The following is a 19,700-nucleotide window of genomic DNA, read 5'->3' as shown; positions in this document are numbered from 1 at the left end:
TGCTCTAGGGTTTTATCTCAAACTGCATATTCCATGTAAATAGAATCATATAATAAGTTAAAAAAAAAAAAGATGTACATTTGTGTCAGCCCTCCCAAAAGTAAGCAAAAGTGGAGGCTATAAAGGAAGGGTCCTTGTGTGGAGTGCCTGATAATAATGATATTCTTTGTCCTGAGTTAATTTAAGCCTGATCTCACAGACCTACAAATCTTCCTAACCTCCTACATTGGTAAACTTGATCTGTTTTTCACTGTTATGATTATGAGTTACTGTCTTCATGGGTTTCGGAGACTGGCTGAAATATAATTGCTTTTTGGTAATTGTTTACAAAATAAGTAATGCTTTGCGGTCTTTGTTTATTGTTGTCATCTCATAGCATGATCCTTGCCTTAGGTATGACTTGTCCAGTCACCTGCCACCTCCCATTGTGGACCTCTGAACCGCTCTGATACGGAATAGTCATAACTGTCCACCTCCCACCTGACAGAGAATAAGGACTTTGGGTTGCTTCCCAAAACTTTGCCCCCTTTCAGCAGGATGCAGCTTGGAGATGTCATCATCCATTTTTCCATAGAAATGAAATGTCAAAATTGACCATGGAAAAATATAACAGTAGTCCACTTTATGATCTGAATGTAGCTCTTGCTGATTTGCCACAGCAATTGACTTTTCAAATGGACATGTTTCTTTCTCTTCCTCTCTCCCTGCTCCTCCCCAATCTTTCCCCCTCCCTAATCTCAGGGGAAACAGGATTACCTTTCTTCCCCATTTTAGCAGAGTTATCTGTCCTGGAGTTCACACCCATCATAGGAACCGTAATCCAGAGCATGGTACCAGAAGATCTCAGAAATGACTATCTCACAAATTAACAAGTGAATTACAACTCCAACAGAGAACCCATGGAATGTGTCTAGCCTTTGAAACACCTCTTTAAAAGCCCTCTGTTCTTAATGATGGGCAGAATCACAGCCTTTGGGACAGGAGTCCCCTGTGTTTCTCCTTTGCCAGCAAAATAATAAAACTTCCTTTTCCTTTTTCCCAAAATTGCGTCCTGGATTGGCATTGAGGACAAGGACCAAGCTTCTGGAAACAATCCCGTCACCTGTTTTACTTCTGTTACTTGTATTTCTAGCAAGGTTTTCAAGGTTAATATGTCCAAAATGAACTTCTGGCATGGCCTCTGAAATCTGCCTCTCCATTAGCCACACATCTCTCATGACAATCTCAATCTTCCTGTTGCTTCAGCAAAACCTTGTCATCACCCTTGACTTCTCTTTATTCACCCTGAAAGGAAAGTGACCACAACACTTGGAGCGACCAAGAGATCTTTATTGAAGCAGTGCAAAACAGGAGAAAAAGAGAGAGAGAAGAAAGAGAGTAAGAGCAAGAGAGAGGGCCCCCCCCCCGGCAGGAAGGAGTTTTAATAGCCCAAATCTAATGGGGTCTCTGGGTCTGCAAGCTGCTTGTTGGCGTAGTGATTGGATCATATAGTAGCATCATCTTCTGCCTCAGGCAGACGGGGCAGGGGTCAGATGTGGGTTTCTGTTGCACCAGATCGGTGGGGGTTAAGTGTTCAACCTTGAGTGGGTTGAGTGTTCAGACTTGATGCAAACAGGTGATAAAGGACCAGGCAGAGTGGGGTTTGAGTGTGTGGGTTATCCTGCAGCTAACATTCATTCAGCCTGCCCTGCAGACAACTTAGTTCAGCCTGTCCTGCACCTAACACACCCAAATATGATCCATTTGTAAATCCTCTGGGCCCTAACTTCACCATTTCTATTGCCTTCATCCTGACCAGAGCTACTGACATCTCTAGCCTGGATTACAGCAATACCCTTCAACCAATCTCTCTCCTTTTGCCCTGCTCAATCAAATCTCAGCCAGATGGCTCCTGTTAAAACCCAAGTCATGTCATTTCTCTGCTCAACCAAGTTCGATGGATTCCCTTCTGCTACGAGGTGAAAATTGTGGCTTTGACTTAAAAATTGGTTTTCCAAAATCCTTCTGTTGATTTATAACCATTTCATGATGTACTATCATTTACTTTCTCACCCTATGCCCCTGAAATTCTCCCTGTCCCTCACTGCTCTGCAGCAACATTTTGTTCCTTGCTGATACACCAACAAGAAGGCATTCTCCATCCATGTTTTTTTTTTTTTTTTTTTTTATTGTTGTTGTTGTTTTGGTGGGGGCTGAGGGAGGTAGGGATACCAGGGATTGAATTTAGAGGCACTCAAACACTGAGCCACATCCCCAGCCCTATTTTGTATTTTATTTAGAGAGAGGGACTCACTGAGGTGCTTAGCGCCTTGCTGTTGCTGAGGCTGGCTTTGAACTCGAGATACTCCTGCCTCAGCCTACCGAACTGCTGGGATTACAGGTATGCACCACTGCACCTGGCCCCATCCATGTTTTTTAACTTCCATTTCTCTGTACCTGGGAAGTTCTTCCTCCAAACATCTGCATGGCTTATTTCCTCAATTTCAACAGGTCTTCACTCAAAAGTCACCTGCTCAGTGAGGCCCTTCCTGGCCACCCTATACATATCTGCAAACCCTCCTCAACATCCAGAGGCTTTTATCTCCTTTCTTGCTTTTTTAATCTTTCTTCTTTACACATCACTCTCTAATATACCTTTATTTTATTTTATTTATGATCTTTCTCTCCATTAGAAATTTCCATGCAGGCCGTGTTTTTTTGTGTGTGTGTATTTTATTTCCTGCTATATCCTCTATACCTAGAACATTGTCTGGCATTGTTGAATGAATGAATAACTTCTAAAAGCCTTATGCACAAGTGTGTGTGAGAGTATACAGCATCAGAATTTTTATACAGAACAGATGGGAGAGAAATTGGTACAATCCCTGTGGAAAACCATTTGACATTCCTTAATAGCATTGATCATGTACAAGCCTACAACCCAATGACTCTTCTCCTAAATATATTCTCTGGAAAAACTGGCACATGAATAACGGCAACCATGAGAATGTCCATTGCAGTGATACCTGGGAAAAAAGGAAACAAACTTGGGAACATTAACATTAAAATAACAACTGAAAGTAGACCATTCATGAAATATTATGCAACAGGAAAAAGAAACTACAGCTATATTCATCAATCTGACCAAGATCATAAGGTTGAATAAAGTTTCAAAAACAATAAGCATAAAGCGACTCCATTCATGCAAAGTTCAGAAACATTTTTTAAACACTAATTGTTTAGGGATACTTATATATGATGGATTTATAAAGAAAATCATCAGGTTGAGGGATGCACAATTACAGGGTGAAGGGAGTGAATGCATTGAGATTTCACTAGAGGATTTGAGGGTCTGGGAAGCCTCTGTTCTTAGTCTGCTGACGGGCTTACGTGTTGATTCTCTTCAGCATCACTTTCACACCTTACACGTACATTATTAGTATTTTACAAGTTAAACCATATGCAAATGATGTTGGGAATCATGTCAAACCAGCAATTTTGTAGGAAATTTATTACTCTTTGCCCCATCAATGTTTTTAAAATTTTATTGGATCTTATAAATTGCAAGATAATTTATGCTCTTTGTAATTAATAAAAATTAAAATTTTTATGAAGTAAAACTTAAAATCAATTGTATCCCAGCACCCCTCCCCCAGAAGGATCCAATGTCAAAATGGCATGTCCTTTCACATCTTTCTCCTTACTCCCAATTAACTTTTTTTTTTCTGTAAGTGGGAAATATACACATGTATGTGTGTATATGCACGTAGGTGTATAAAACTCAGCAACTTGCTGGGCACAGTGGCACAGGTCTATAATCCCAACTGCTCGGGAGGCTAAGGCAAAAGAATTGCAAGTTCAAGGACAGTCTGGGCAACTTAGATCCTATCTCAAAAATAAAATGGAGGTGGGTGCGGTGGTGTAGGCCTGTAATCCCTGAGGCTCAGGAAAATCACAAGTTCAAAGCCAGCCTCAACAACTTAGTAAGGCCCTAAACAACTTAGTGAGACCCTGTCTCAAAATAAATAATAAAAAAGGGCTAGGGATGCAGCTCAGTGGTTAAGCCTCTTTTGTTAATTAATTAAATAGAAAGGCCTGGGGACATCCTTCAGTGGTGGAGTGATGCTCAGCATGCAAGAGCTCTGGGTTCAATCCCAAGGATCACACACATATACACACACAAAAATCCTCAACAACTCATTGAGTTAATAGTATATATAATATATAGATACCTTTCAAAAGCAATATATGCAGATTTAATTGGTTCTTTTTCAATATTATATAATATTCGATTGAAAGCATAGATCATAAAATTCCACTATTAGGTTCTTCTTTGTTGTTTGTTACTACAAATAATGCTCTAATAAACTTCCTTGTCATTGATCCTTATATTCGGGGTCCTAAATTGGCAATCTAATTTTATCTTTTATTTATTGTGTGGTGGTGCTAAGAATTGAACCCTGGGCCTTGCACATGCTAAGTACACATTCTACCACTGAACTATACTTGCAGCCTCAACATTTTAGATGTTAAAAATAACTGATTACTTTTTAAATCTTTTGCAGTGGTTTACAGTCTCAACAGCAGAGAGTGACATACCATCAATGGTCCCCACGTCACCACCAGAAGGGAAGATTTACTACTTTTCTTCTTGTTTGCCAATGAGTGAAACAGTATCTCATCTTTCTGTCAATGGCCAAGTTTCTTTATCTGCTGTTTTCATGTTGGTCAGCAAAGGTAGTGTAGTGGCACTGGTCCCCCCAAGGTCACCACTTATCTGTATTTTAAAAAGCTGATGCCTGGATTTCATCACAAACATACTGAATCAGAATCTCTGGAGCAGGCCCATGGATTTGTGTGTGTGTGTGTGTGTGTGTGTGTATGCTTATAGTTTAATTTCCATAAGTGATTCTGATACAGCTAGCAGGGTACACACACGTTCATCAAAATTTCAAAAGCAGTGATTTATGAATTAAATATTCAAGAAAATACCCAGGTCATCATTATGATTAGAAGTTCAAAAACTCAATTCACATACAACTTTTTAATTTCATAAATTGTTTAAGCAAGGAATGCCTGCATTTTCCTTCCTTTGCTTTAGAAACTAAAGCCCAAGACGTGGAGAGCAACTATGGAGTGAATATTCTAGAATGACAATTTTCTGGCCAACTGTAAATCCCTTCTTAAAAGGCATAAATACTGATCTTTTTGACTAAGAAACAAGTTCAGGGGAATTCTGGCCTCTTTTTGAGACTTTGTCCCATCAAACCTAGAATAATTGTGAAAGATCTTCTCCTCTAGTTATCAGTCTAGACCCTGGCAAAATAAAGTGTTTTAAAACACATTGGCCCCTAAGGAGCTCAGCTGTTGGACAAGTGAAGTCTTAGCATGACATAAGCTTTTTCTTGGCACTCCTGGAGATCAGAAAGGGGCCACCTTATTGTCACACACACCGGGAGTAGCCACCAGATGGCGAGGTTCCCTTAATTTCCTCAAAGCCCAAAGTAATTTAAAGGTGAGAGAGATTAAGTGACTTTAAGTTCTCTGATTAAAACAAAAGTGGAGTGATTTACATCTGGACCATGAGTAATCAGGGCTGCTGAGCATTCTATCAAACATGTGCCCTAATTAAGTTCTTCCAAGCTCCATGCCATAGCTAGAAGTGCACACCTTCCTAGAGATCTATGGTTTGTCCAATTTCTCTGTGTCTTCAGTGCCTTGCTCATTTAAAGAGGGACAATAGCAGAACCCACACTGCAGGGCGGTTATAAGAAAATGATTAATATATTTGAAGTGCTGGCAAGTTTTTGTTGTTATTGTTTTGTTTTGTGGTAGCAGGGATTGAATCCAGGGGCACTGAAGCACTGAGCCACATCCCCTGCCTTTTTTTTTTTTTTTTTTTTTTTTGAGACAGGGTCTTTGGGCCTCAATAAATTGCTGAGGTTGGCTTTGAACTTGTGACCCTCCTGCCTCAGTCTCTAGAGCCACTGGGATTTCCAGCATGTTGTGCCCAGCTCTCTGCCAGTCAAGTTCTAAGTATTCAGTAAGCTGTGTGTGTAAGAGAAAGAAAGAGACGGAGAGAGATAAGAAAATCAAGACCTCTGGTTTTAAAACTTCATTTTAATTACTTTTATGTAGAGTTCCTTTCAATTTCCCGCGCATTCTTAGAAAGCCACACAAAATGTCAAAACAGATCATGACCTTTAGATACATAAGTAGAAAAGAGAGCTCAGGTTTTGTGAAAAATCAGTGTACAAAATCCTCAAGGAAAGGAAGGTGTTTTTTGTTTTGTTTTTTTCTGCATGAAGAATTTGATTCCATGTATAAAGTTCAATTTGCTCCTAATTGCTCTATGAAGAGAGGGGAAGGAACCCTAGGATAAATTGAGAAGCTGGTAATTTGGCTCTTGCCCTTTTTGTAGATTTTCCCCTTTCCTACAGACTCCTGTGCCACCTGAAGTTTACCCTCCTCTGTTTCTCAATCCTTCCCCCCTGGAGGGCCAAGACAATGGATGAGAGATAACAGAGCACACTCCATTATGTCTGTTGTGCAGACCAAGGGGCTGAGGGGCTCTGCTCTGCCTCCCCTTTCCCTCTGTCTCCCTCAGGAAGCTCCCACAGGACAGGAGTCTGTGAATGACCTGAGTGTGGTACTGTTTGCGCCTGGGCACCCTTCTGGGTGGGGGCAACTCTGCTTCTAAGGAGAGACTGATGTAGAAGAGCAGCCATTTATTGAGTTTTCTCTATTCTAGGTACTCTTATTTGAATGTTCACTTAATTCCCACAAAAACTCCATGACTAAAGTTTTATCATGCATTATCTGAGGCCATAAAACTATAGATGAAAGAGTTCAGGTCTTGACCTTAGGTTTGTATGAGTCTACAGTTCAAGTGTTGGGATGGAATTTATCAGAACAGAAGCAAGAGGTAAGATGGAAGTTTTAATGTAATTCTGGAACAAAACACAAAAATAATCGTAACATTAGCTCTATCAACACAGCCATGAACATAACCTACTTCTGGGACACCTGTGCCCCTAATAAAAGGAAGTCCTTTAATATTATTTCTTTGAAAATTGTTTAGTGCCATGTACTGTCATAAACTTTGGCATCAGGTGTGTGTTAGAAACTGGTTTCACCATTTAAAATCCAAGTAGTTTGGGGAAAACACCGTATACCTATCTCTGAGCCTTGATATCCTCACTTATAAAATGAGAAAGAGAATTATCTACTTCTTAGTGTTGTAAGAATTAAATGAGTTAACATATATCACTCATGATGTGCAGTTTCAGTCTTCATGTCACATTCAAATGAATGCAATCTGATATCCAAAAGAAAACAAAAGCGATCCCAATCTTTATAGTCATCTCTCCTAGAAGGTTATGTGGGAACTAATTCCAAAAGCCAACAAAGGGGATAGGTGTGGGGAAGGAGGCCTATGGGCCAAATACAGAAGTTTCTTAAAATTGGTATCATTTGAAAATAATTGGCATACCTATGCAAAGTTACTACCTGTGACCTGATATAAGAGGTAATAGACAAATAAATATTAGTTTTCTTGCTTCTTACTTTACTGACTTGCCCAATCTCTATGTTCTTCTTTAGGCAAACTGTCTCTGGAAATATCTGTTTCCTCCTCCAATCCCCCACTGCCCATCAGCAAGCATAGGAGCTCTTTCTATAAAATCATAATTCCTCATAAAGATGGTAATGCAGTGGGAAAAAGTCTAGGCCAGGAACAAAATAGTGGGGGACTCCTGGGCCATTCTCTAAGTTATCCTCAATGGCAACCTACTAACATAGTAGACAAGCTATTCTTGGCCTTGGGCTCCCTATTGCAAGATGTTTAGTAACCTGAGTGCCCAGGTACTACGTTCCTGGAACTCTTCTCTAGGCAGATGACTCTGTTCACTAACAGTGGGATTTTATCCACCCTAGTCCACTTACCTTTTAGTAATTTAAAAACTTCTTTTATGCAAAGTTTTTCCTCCTTGGGATGTTTCTTTTTATGTAGTGTGTGTGTGTGTAATTTATTTGTTTATTAATTTATTTTTATTTTTTCAGTATTGGAGATTGAAACCAGGAGTGGTCTACCTCTGAGCCACATCCTCAGCCTTTTTGTTTTGAGATGGGGTCTCACTAAATTGCACAGATTGGCCTCAAACTTGGGTCTTGAATGGCCTCAGTTTCCTGAGTAGCTGGGATTACAGGAATAAGCCACTGCATCCGGCTTTGAATGTTTCTTATTTTAGGCACTGCTTTTGTCCTAAAATAATAATAAGGATCATGGATTTTATTGATAATTAAAATATAATTTTGGAAATAAGAACTAGATACAGTAAGTCTTGGTGAAAAGCCTCACAATGAAACTTATTTATATTCACAAGCCACATAACCAGATCCCATGGTCTTCAATCATTTTAACTTTATTAACTAAATATTTGAGAGTCAGAGAATTTTGTTTTATTTATTTGCCTCTCCTCTCATTTTATGTTTTTCCTTTTTGTCATAAGTGTATTTACCTCATTAGTCATTTTAAAACAAGATTTTGGTTCTGGTAATGGTTTCAATTTTTTTTCTGTTCTGTATATCAATAGTATTTCCCCCCCTTATCCACATTTTTTCTCCTGATTGCTTTTTTCTATAACTTATTCTGTCTCCTTGAAATGAATTTTTAACTCATTTATTTTAACATATGACTCTTTAATGGCAAATCAATTCTGTTATTCTTCCTAAATATTACTTTAACTGTTTACTGTACATTTTGACCTATATGATCAATAAGTGACCTTCATTATCAGTAAGAGATATATTTCACATCACCTACCTTGTGATTTTTCTCTTGAAGCCAAGGGTTTGATAAAATATTTTTTAGTGGTGAGACACATGAAATATTTAAGTGATTGTTTTTGGTTTTGACTTCTAAATTAATTGATTGAAGTCAGAGGACATATCTCCTATGATGTTGATTATTTCAAATTTATTGAGGCCTCTTTTTTTCACCCCGTGAGAGAGTTCTTTCAAACCATCGACCTCCTCTGTGATCCCTGGTGCTCTCCCACGCCAGTCCTCATTCCCCAATGCTGTTCCTCCATCACAAACCCCAGCACCCTCTGTGATGCTGTTTCATACTGTTGTGTTGATTTCTGAGTATGGTTGACATCCATCAGTCTCTCCTTCTCACCCCTGGGACGTGACCAGTGCTGAGGTGAGAATAGGTCAGAAGGGTGGGTATGCTAGTCGCCATCTCATCCAAAATCAGAAATTTTGAATCTGTTTTACGTCCTTCCTAGTGTTATGAGTAGAAGCAAAAGAAGAGAAAAGACATGCAATAGTTCTCAAAAAACATGTTCACAATGTGTTGTGGAAGGGTATTCTTTCCCCTAGAATTGTGAATGAGCAAGAAACTTGGAGAAGAGAAAAACAGTAACTAAGCTTATTGTGGCAATTTTGTACTATTTTCTTTGAGGTGAGTGGCATCTTCATGATTGGAATATTAGAGAGAGCTTTTCACTTCCTTCTCTACTAAAAATGGTGATTTGAAATTTTTAACACAATGGACTAAAGAATATGCTTCATGACGGGATGGGGACTGGAGGCAGAATCAAAAGTCAATGAGAGTTCATTTACTCTCCCAGGTTGCATTGACAAAAAAAATCTTCAAAGAGAAAATTGGTGTAGTGATTACTTGTACTTAAAAATGAACAGTGACTTCATTAGAAAGATGATAACTAAGTCCTGCCTCTCATTATTTTGCTCATCTTTTCTAGATCAAGTTTTCTTTAAAACTAAAAGTATAGAGATGGTAAATTTATATTATCTTGGTAAAAATGAAGTATTCTATTTAACTTTGTAAGAATATGATTATTGATATGCCCTTCCAAAGACTGTTTTATTAAAGACCTAAATCAAATAAATATAAAAACATACTATATGCTCCTTGAATTTCTATGAATCACCATTAAAATAAATGTAAACAATTTATTATTTATTGGAGTACATACAGAATGTACTGTGTTCCTTATACTAATAACAATTAGCTGTATTATTTTTTGTAATAATACAATATAAGGTTGTTGTCACCACATTTTGAGGGCTCTAAAATGTGTACAAACAAAAAAAAAACATCAACAAATATTTCACTTTCAAAGATAAAAGAGGGAAAATAGATGCAACATCAGAGGCTTTTTAACAAACTTTAAATATTTTCTATTTGTGAAGACGGAGTACAACGAGCAAATCACTTTACCTAAAACTGATTCTCATGTTTTGCCTTGATAATTAAAGAATACTGAGTTAAATAACACCGAACTACCAGATAATGTGAGTAAAACCATGATAAAAAGTCAAATTATCTCATATCTTTTTCTAAATTCATTCAGACACATTATTTTTTGGGATCGGCTTATTTCACTTAGCGTGATATATATATATATATAATTTTTTTACTGTAATCATTGGTTCAAGTTTTAAACGGATTGATTTAACAATCTACCACTTAAAGTATCTACAAATTTTAATTTGTCCAAACTTGTAAGACATCTTGTCTTATTCATTAAGTTTGCTTAATGTTTTTAAGTTAGTGTGTAGCCATGCAACCTTTATGGATTCTGTAAAATCATTTACCAGTGCATGGTATATAGACTACCTCAGAGAGGGTTTAAGGTATAGAAACATGGCCCTGTATCCTCTTAACCTCTTTGTTCCAGCAGCACTGAAAGTAAGATCCAATTCAATAACCACTTACAGCATAAAAGGCTAAGGCAGGGTTATGCCAGGCTTAGTCATGCCAGGAATAACTGAAGCAGGGTCTCCCGCCATCGCTGAAGCAGGGTCTCCTCACTTCTGCTGCCCTTTGCTCATCATGTTGGTTTTTGATCACAGGCCTGCAGGATGGCTGCAGCAGCTTCAGGTACTTCACAACAAGCAAAGGCTCCCTTTGATCCTTTTTTTTTTTTTTTTTTTTTTGTGACTGAGAAAAACTCCCCACAGCCACAGCTTAAAATTGCAGACATGCCCATTCCTAAGTCATTTACTGGCAAGGAAAATGATATTTCCATGATTGGCTTAGATTAATCAAGATGATCCTCCGTGGGGCTGGGCAAAGGTCCAGCTTTTTCAAAGTGTGCAGTCTCCTGGTAGCTGAACAAAATCAAGATTCAGATTGCAGGAAAGAGGAGTGGGCAGAACAGCTGCAGGACAGGAGGCCAACGGTGTCTCTTTTGTTGAATCAGAGGAAGAGCCAAAAAGGAATTGGTTCTCAAAGCAGGGTTGGTACTTTCAGGATATTTACCTGGTGGGAAGAGAATAAATTCAAGGCAAAACTGGACCCTTTCTTTCCCGATTTGATATGGTAGTCTCCATCTCTGATGATTTTTCAGAGAAAGATTAAATACTCTTCATATGTTTCTGGAGAAGCCTGTGGTTCCATATTATATTTGTAACTAAATGATATTTTGGAAAAAATATAATTGAGTCAATTAGGACACTTCAATTTATAGAAACCCTCTTGCTGATGGACTACATAATAGGAAACTTACCTTTTTAAAAATTTTTATTTTACAGTAGAATACATTTTGACATATTGTACACAAATGGAGCATAATTTCTCATTCCTCTAGCTGTATATGGTGCAGAGTCACTCCAGTAGTGTAATCATACATATATATAGGGTAATAATGTCTGTCTCATTCTACCGTCCTTCCCAATCCCACAGCCCCACCCCTCCCCTCACTCTCCTCTGCACAATCCAAAGTTCTTCATTCCTTTATGCTTCCCTACACACCCCCCTTCCCTCTATGGATCAGCATCCACTTATCAAAGAAAATATCTGGCTTTTGTTATTTTGGGATCGGCTTATTTCATTAGCATGATATTCTCTAGTTCCATCCATTTACCTGAAAATGCCATAATTTCATTCTTCTTTGAAGCTGAGTAATAAGGAAAACTCATCTTTTATCACAGAAAGTCCAGAGGTAGGGCAGGCTTCAGGCTCTTTCCGTTCCTTGGTCCTACCTTCCTCAGTATCAGTTTTAGCCTCAGGCTGGTGGCTGTACTGACTCCAGTTACCACAGCCTTTCCAGACACTGCCCCAAAGGGGCAGGCCAGCAGCTCACTGAGAGCAGAACGACTTTTCCCAGATGTCCCTCAAAATACTTCTGCTCCTGTTTCACTGACCAGAGTAGAGTCATATGTCCATGCTTGGGTCAATCTCTGCTTGGAGGATTTGCTTAGTAAATACGTAGGATGTGAGAATTCTGATTGTAAATTTGTTTACATGAGACTAGGGTAACCAATGTCCTCTCACCTCTGTAACTCTCATTTAGATCAGAACTCAACAGATCTGAACCACCACATGGTTGTGCAGATGAAGTCTCAATTGGAATACATTCCGTCCATTTCTTAATGGATTGGTAGTGGCCGTTCTCATGCTACAATGACAGAGTTGAGTATTTGTAGGACTGCCAAGCCCCCCATATTTTTTCAGTCTGGTCTTTTACAGAAAAAGTGTGCCCACCCTGATCTAGAATTAACGGTAGGACTTCCTTTTATTTGCTTAAAACTACCTTATGAAAGTATTGTCTTTTAATTTTATTGTTCATTTCACTATAGTTGTGTAAGTAGAAATATTTTACCCATTTCTCTGCATATTTTTACAAACTCAAGAAATCCAATCTATATGAGAGAGCTATATAAAGTCTAGTGATTTTTTTTTCCAACAGAATTATTCTGCTTACAATACTGACTGCTCCAGCAATTGTCATGCAGGACCCAACTCATACAGACTTGCAAGAGAGAGTGTCAGCCTTGCTTTGGAATGCTGCCTTCAGTAAACACCTTGGTAGTGTGAAATTGACCACAGGGGGAGTAGTTAACTCAGAAATTGGCAAACATTACAAATTGAAGCTTTGGCTTATTTTCCCTGAAGATCTGGTTGTTGAACATTTCCCAGTACACCATGGCTCCAGCCATTTTTAATACATTCTCCATACCAAGGTCTGTTATACAACTATGCAACAGAGAATATCTGCCCATGATCAAAGCATTGGCAATACATTTGTAGCTTAGCATGAATTTATTGTCTGTAATGATCAGTTAAATCCATCTTGCAATGAAATGATGTAGCCTATGTTTAAAATTTTAAAATTTTGGTTTGTGTAGGGGTTTTCCTAAGTAAATATTTGTATTAGATTGTGCAGATGAAATCAAAGAAAAAATATCTTCTCTTTGTACTTTCTGAAGCTACGAGTATATTTATATTGTATAATTCATGTAAACCACTTATGTATGAATAAAGCAGGATTCAGCATACAAGTCAAGTGCTTTGAATGCTCATGTTGTTCTGGGTTGGGAAGCAGTGTCACTGAGATCCGAAGAGCAGATTTAAGTTTGGACAGGCTGTTAATATAAAAAATGCACTAAGCAGGGCATGGTGGCACATGCCTGTAATCTCAGCAACTCGGGAGGCTGAGGCAGGGGGATCTTGAGTTTAAAACCAGCCTCAGCAATTTAGCGAGGCTCTAAGCAACTCAATGAGAACCTGTCTCTAAATAAAATACAAAATAGGGCTGGAGATGTGGCTCAGTGGTCGAGCACCCCTTGGTTCGATCCCCAGTCCAAAATATATACACAAACACAAGCATACACACACACACACACATACATAAAACGTGCACTCAATTATTTAACAAATTTTATTAAGCATCTATTAAGTCCTAGATGATGATGATTTTTTTTAAATTTTTTATTGTTGGTTGTTCAAAACATTACAAATTTCTTGACATATCATATTCCACACTTTGATTCAAGTGGGTTATGAACTCCCACCTTCACCCCATACACAGATTGCAGAATCACATCAGTTACACATCCATTGATTTACATATTGCCATACTAGTGTCTGTTGTGCTCCACTGCCTTTCCCATCCTCCACCCTCCCCCCTCCCCACCTCTCCCCTCCCCTCGATGATGATTTTTTAAAAGACTTGACTTGTGTTCACATAAGGCTTACACCTAGTAAGGGAAATAGACATTATAATCACATAAATGAGGACAAAATTAACAGTGGAAAAGCAAGAAATACAAATCTTGGCCAGTATGGGAATCTGACCCAGTCTGGGAAGAAGTCAGTCAGGGTCTAGATTACACAGTAAGAAGAGACTTCTGGGTTGAAATCTGTGTTCTCAGGAAATGTATTGTCCAGGAGATCCTGGAAAATCATGCCAGTCATTGTGGGCCTAAGAACAATGACGCCATTGAAGGATTTTAAATAAAGGAGTGTTGACATTAGATTTGCATTTTCAAAAGATCACTGGCTACAGGATGGCAGATGGGTTGTGCAACAAGCAGAATGAGCCAGTCCCTTGGATAACTCAGCAGTTCTAGTGAGGGTTTGGAGCATTCACGGTGGAAATGATGAGAAGTGACTGAACCCCAGGTGAACTGATGGGGTTCCCCATGAATGCTAAAACTATCTTCAAGGAACTAATAACGTCACTGGAAAGATGGAGACAAACAGGTATCAAATCCCAGAAACCATGTATCATCAATCATGAAGTAAACTGAGAAGTTCAAACTCTGAGTACCACAGGAGTTAAGAACAGCAAATAGATCAAGACCTCCATAGTTAGGATTTGGATGCAGAAGCCGGAGGCAAGAGGTGGCAGCAGGCAGAGAACATGGTGAGTAAAGGCTCCTGCAGGACAGAGACAGCACTGTTGGATATGAAAGGTGAGGCCAAATTATGAGAACTCAAGAAAAGCCGAAATTTAAGACTCAACGTGAGATTAAAGAATGAACTATTTAAAATGTTTCACATGAAAAGGATACAAGTGAAAACAAGATTTAATTATACTAAGAAGAATTTGCCATCTGCATGACTACTGAGTGCAGGGCTGGACTTAGATGACTACAACTAAGAATGGGCATAAGAGATGGGTATAGGATATCAGCCATTAGAACTTGTATTCCTCCTGCCTCAGCCTCCAGAGTTGCTCAACAATTTAGCAAGGCCCTGACTTACCATTCAGCAGGTTGGAAGTAATATAGTTGCTTTTGACACGTTGAACTTGAAATGTGGTAAGTTCTCCAGTAACAGATATCCAGGAGGCAGTATAACCTGGATGATTTTATTTGCATTCCTCTGCGCTGTTTCCAATCCCATGATATTCTCTTCTCATTAGCCTTCCCATAGGGAATGTTCCATGATTTGTACAAAGGAAAAATTCGGGTTGCTAATGCACCTGGGAAAATTTCATGAAATGAAGTATTTTGCTATACCATCTCAGTCTCATATTGAATAATATTTTCATGCAATAGAATTGAATTGCCCAGATTTGTTTTTATTTTTCATTCATTCTAATAAATAGCTACTGGCTTTTAGAAACTCTGACAATAGTAATTTTAAGAATTTTTAGCAGAGTTCTCTTTTAGTGACCTTGGTGAGATGAAAACAATTTAAAATATTTTCATTAAAATTAATACATATGTTGCAATCTATATTCATTTTACAAAGAAATTCAAATACACGTGTCCCATTTGCAAACCTTTTCTGCTTATTAACATTGATCTTTCCTCTCTTGTGTCCTTTTGACTGGGATGAAAATCTCTCTGTTTTCTTGCCCCTAAGCTCTCCTGAAACAAAACAAAAACTACCACCAAAACACCAATGTAGTATTTTGTAGAAAATCTCAAGTTTCAAAAGCCCAAATACACTACAAATGAAAAATACCAAAAGGACAATGTCTCTGCTACAGATTAGCCTCAGAGAGGACACCAACTGTTGGAGGCATCTGCTAAGTGGGATTTTTAATTTGATGGAATTTGTTATAACTCTACCAGTGAAGCTCATTCATTGGGCACCATCTGTTGAGGCGTTATGAAACTGCCTTGCTTATGTAGAACCAGATGTAGTGACTGCATCCTTTAAAAAAAAAAGTACTTTTTTACTATTTTTTTTTCATTTATTTTCTAATGTTTTCAAAATCATTAGAGGATGAATTGGTAAGAAAAAAAACTTTATCTCAAGAATCAAAGGAACAATGCAAAAACAAAAACAAATAAATAAACAAACAAACTGGTTAAGAAATGGGCATAGAAGCCAGGCAAGATGGTTCACACCTACAATCCCGGTGACTCAGGTGGCTGAGGCAGGAGGATCACAAGTTCCAGGCTGGTCTCAGCAACTTAGCAAGGCTCTGTATCAAAGGGACTGGGATGTACCTCAGAGGTAGAATGCTTCTGGGTTCAATTCTCAGTATTAGGGGTGTGGGGGGGGGGGTGGATAGAAAAGGCTAAAGACCTTGAACAGAAATTTCTCCAAAAAGATACATGAATGGCCAATAAGCACATGAAAAGATGGTCTATATCCCTGGTCATTATGGAAATGCAAACCCAAACCACAGGAAATTTTTTTTTTCACACATATTAGGGTGGCTATTATTCGACAAAAGAAATAAATAAACTCAAAATAACAAGTTTTAGAAAGGTCGTAGAGAAATATGAACCCTTGTGTACTGCTGGTGAGAATGTAAAATTATACCACTATAGAAAATCATATGGTGACTCCTAAAATTTTTTGAATAGAATTACCATATGATCCAGCAATTTTGCTTCTGACTATACACCTGGAAAAATTGAAAGCAAGGATTAGAACAGATATTTGTCCACCAGTGTTCAAAGCAACATTATTTTTATAGCCAAAGATAAAAGTAACCTAAGTGTCTAAATGAATGGATATATAAAAGAAAATAATGATACAAAATGATAAATAATTATACATAATATATTGTATATAATGATAAATACATAAAAGTTTTGGGGGCATGTTGTATATAAATTTCCATACCATTTTTAATCAAATATTATAGTTTAGGTTATTAAGCACCAATCAGAAATATTTAAATGATCACATAATATTCCTTGCATGGTTGAACCATAAATTTATGTGCTATTTCCCCTATTGTCGCTTGTTGTTTTTTTTTTAATTATTCAAACTCCTTTTTGAATTAGGGGAACTCTACCCCCATCTGAATTGCGATAGACAGAAAAGCTCAGGGGAGAGGATGAGGGGACATCTTGAAAGCCCAGGGACCAAATCTTCTAGCAAACCTTCTTGTAGTTAGAATATGGGCCAAAGACTTAATAAATAAGATACACCTACCCCAGAGTTTGTGCAAGGAATCTACAACCTGCAGAACTTGCAACAGTAGAGAATCTGTTGTCTCCAGGGCAACAAGGGCTGCAGCCAGGGGCAGTCCAGCGGTCAGTCAATCAGTGGTGTCAGGTGGGAGCTGACAGGTGCTTTGACAATGATGTCCTTCCTAACCAGATTCCAGGGCCTGGTTTTGGCCACAGTGTTCCCTGCTACCCAGTCTGCCCTCTACTGGCCTGTTTTCCGGGCCTGGCTTTCTCTCTTCCTGGAAATTCTTTGAGTTACTTAATATTTGTTCAATAAATTCCTCCTTGATTTGCATGTACCACAGTTGCTTTCCCTTGCTCATAGCTAAAAAAAAAAAAAAACCGCCTGATAGAGCTATTAATATTTTTTTTGTTTACATAAATTGTGTGCATGGTCATCTTTGTACTTACATGCAGTTGTAGGACTTGGGGTATAGTGTGGTAGAGTGCTCACCTAGCAGGTATAAGGCCCTGGGTTCAATCTCTGGTTATTCTAAAAAACAAAATTCAGAAAAAAAAATAATAATAAATAAAATAAAAAGCCTACAAAATAAATGATGTTTTTATCCCTTCGACTCTGTTCTAAGCCAGTCATCAAATGAATATTGGAATGATGGTATCAATCGACTTGAGAGAACAGTGAGTCCACAAATGATTTAGAACAATTTGGATATTCAAATCATATAATATTAAATAAAGTAGTGTTTAGGCCTAAGAAGGTATTGATTTTTGAAAGTGATCACATATTTAAAAGAATCCGTGATTGACTTCATTTACATGTGAAAATGTAGTCTAAAATTACAAAAGTCTAATATCTTCATGGAAGTTTCTCCTAAGAAGATTCTTTTACCCAGGCCATTCCTTGAGTGATAGTCTTTCTCATAGTCTCTCAGTGTGATTAGAGAGTAAGTCACAATCTTGCTTAAAGGTTAAACTATCATATTGAATTTATAGAAATAATGCACATACCGCTTATTGATTTCTTCAGCTAACATGCACTAAGAAAATACTTGTGTGAAGCACTATTCAGAAGCTGGGAATTCCAAAAGTTCTAATGCAAGATAGGCATCAATCAAAGAACCACACAAATAAAACAGTTGTGTGGAAAGCACAAACTTACTTGACACAGATGGTAAAAGAAGCTTCCTTGAGGAAGTAGTGGCCCAGGTGAGATCTGAGTGATATAGAAGCCTTAACCTAGCAGAGAAAGGGAAGGGGTAGGGAGATTAGTAGCACTTTCTAGAGAGAGAAACCCAGAGCCAAGAACAAGAGGAAGCATAGTCCTTCCAAACAACTATGTGGTCATTATTTTGTGCAATAAGTCCAGAAATATAAGTAGGGAGAGTCAAGCCAGTGGTCATACAGGCATCTCTTAGAGATCATCTTAAGGTTTTGTTTTGTTTTTTTTTCTATAAAAGCAATAGAAAAAACCTGACAGGTGTTAGTCTATTGCAGTAGTTGGAAGGATGACATGATCAAATTTGCTCTGCCTGCAATGTGGAGACTGAATTGCTTGGGGTTCTCATGGGCTGGAGGGTACCAATTAGGAGGTATAGGTGATAAATTAAAAATATGAGTATTAGAAAAGAAGGAGAGAGGGGTAGAGAAGACGATGGTTTGGTCTACAGCTTGCACAACTGGATGGATGGTGATGTCATCATTGAGGTATCAGACACATCCTAAGGCTGTAGTTCAGTGTGGAAAAAGGTGATTTTATGATCCACCCAGATCACAAATTGTTTTGGGCTATGTTGATTTTTAGATACTGTTGAGGCACACAAATGAAGATGGTGAGGAGTCTCTATATTGTTTAGAGCTCAAAAGAGTTATAAAGTTAAGGCATGTTGGTGAAGAGGTCATAAAGGAACTAGAGGGCATAAATGAGATCTTCTGATGGAGAAAAGAGAGCTTGGGAGTAAACCTTAAGGGACTAACATTTAAAGACTGGATTTAAAAAATGTCTTTAAAAAGTGAGAGTAGGACTCATTGGAGAAGTAGGAAGTTCAGATAAAGAGCAGAACAGTGCCATGTCACAAAAATCAAAATAGGGCATTTCAGAAATGAAGGCCCACAGTGTTGGATTACTGAGAAGTGACTTGTGATGAGGACCAAAAATTAAGCAGCATGTCACCCATGGTGACATGAGCAGGAGTGGTGCTGGGTAAGTGGGAGGCAGAGGTGAGATGACAATAGGCTGGAGTTCAGCAGGTCTCAGTAGCCAGGGGCAAGAGAAACAAATGCAGAGTGAGGAAGGGAAGGATCTTTGGTTTGTCTTCAAGTCAGAGAGTCTCAAGCATATTTAATAGCAGATGGGAGGATGAGAGAGAGAGAGAGAGAGAGAGAGAGAGAGAGAGAGAGAGAGAGAGAGAGAGAGGTGGTGTATAAGAGAAGGCATAGGGGCTGGGGTTGTGCCTCAGCGGTAAAGTGCTTGCCTAGTATGTGTGAAGGCATAATAGGAAACATAAGTGTTAGGAGAGGTAGAAGATGTATCCCAAACAAAGGAAAAGCAACAGCTCCTCTAATAAAGGGTGATAGAAAAAACTAGC

This window comes from Marmota monax, unplaced genomic scaffold (genome assembly GCF_021218885.2).
Source record: "Marmota monax isolate L192 unplaced genomic scaffold, Marmota_monax_Labrador192_F-V1.1 WCK01_AAM20220418_F8-fsc00110, whole genome shotgun sequence".
NCBI classification, from domain to species: Eukaryota; Metazoa; Chordata; class Mammalia; order Rodentia; family Sciuridae; genus Marmota; species Marmota monax.
The sequence above is the reverse complement of the archived record's forward strand: the minus strand, read 5'-3'. Positions refer to the sequence as shown.